Here is a 1360-nt window from a genome sequence, read left to right as displayed (position 1 = left end):
ATTCATGGCGGCAACTTGCATCATATGCACATGAATTAGGGAAAATCACTACTTTCATTCAAACATATGCTTCATGAACGAAACACGAAGAAATGCTTACACAAGTTTCCAACACTAGGTTGATGTTCAACATGATTCATGGGGGGAGACAAAATGCTACTGATGGGCTCAACAGCAACTCATCGGAATTTCCATATCACTGGACTTCCACCATCATGTGAACACGGTGATAGCATTGGTCAGACCAAAGATGTAATGGTGTATGCTCGAGGGATCAACCACGAGTAGGACAACATTACGAGCATCGTTGGTACTGATTTGATTTGACGATAGCCCACACTCAAATCAAGGGATTGATAAGACAATAGGTCCAGCAACTGATCACAGGGACCAATCGATGAAGATATCATCTTTCTTCAACACACACTACACAAGAATATCCCTTTGGAACGAACTAAATCAGACAAGTTTTTATCTTCCAACTCTCCAAGTTGTTGTCCAGCTTAACCAACTAGCTCAGGGATATCTAACACCGATTCTTGGAAAGAAGGTGGTTCATAAGAAACCAACTTGATCACGGGCTCCACTTAACGGTCAGGTGACGACCTGGTAGTACTTCCGAGAAGATCTTCGGAAAATCACGAACCACCGATATGTTACTAAGCTCGAGAACAATCTTGCTTTTCAGGGCAAGATGATATGATCAAATGAGCGAGGACTTGACAAATCCTAACTCATCAATCAAAGAGTGCACCAGGAAATAAGGACTAGGTAGCACGATCAATCTTAGAATGGTGATTCAATAACCAACATACTAAGAATAAAATTATTATCCTTTAACTACCAAGCAACGAGGTTGCTAGGAGTATTGATTTGACACATCACAATTCATTTGTCGGTATTCCGGTTGCATCAACACGGAACCGAGGAATGAAAAAGGATGGCGAGAAGTATCACTATGTCAAGAATTCACAAAAGGTGGTGCAATTCTCATGAAATTCCTGTCATAAAGAAGGTAATACTTCAGGGTAGAGCAGACCAGAAGCTGGATTGTAACTTGATCTGCGGAACACAACTACTTTGACCCAATCCTAAATATGGATGAGGTACTGGAGTTTGTTTCTCCTAGTCATTCAGGACGGAATGGCTTGACGGGCCACAAGAGTAATAGGCATCGACAAACGAACGCGCGCATACTCTTGACTATCAATTGATAGACGAAGGTCAGTAGACAACTAAAGAGGGACAACTCAAAGGAACATATAACTTTCTGAGTTGTGGATGCATAAATTAGTATGTTGAACCGAGTTCAACATAATTCTTCCGGATAACCCAAGCAGAAAGGTAGAACTGGCAGAGT

This window comes from Triticum dicoccoides, chromosome 5B, assembly GCF_002162155.2.
Source record: "Triticum dicoccoides isolate Atlit2015 ecotype Zavitan chromosome 5B, WEW_v2.0, whole genome shotgun sequence".
Lineage (NCBI taxonomy): Eukaryota > Viridiplantae > Streptophyta > Magnoliopsida > Poales > Poaceae > Triticum > Triticum dicoccoides.
This window is presented reverse-complemented; position numbering follows the sequence as displayed.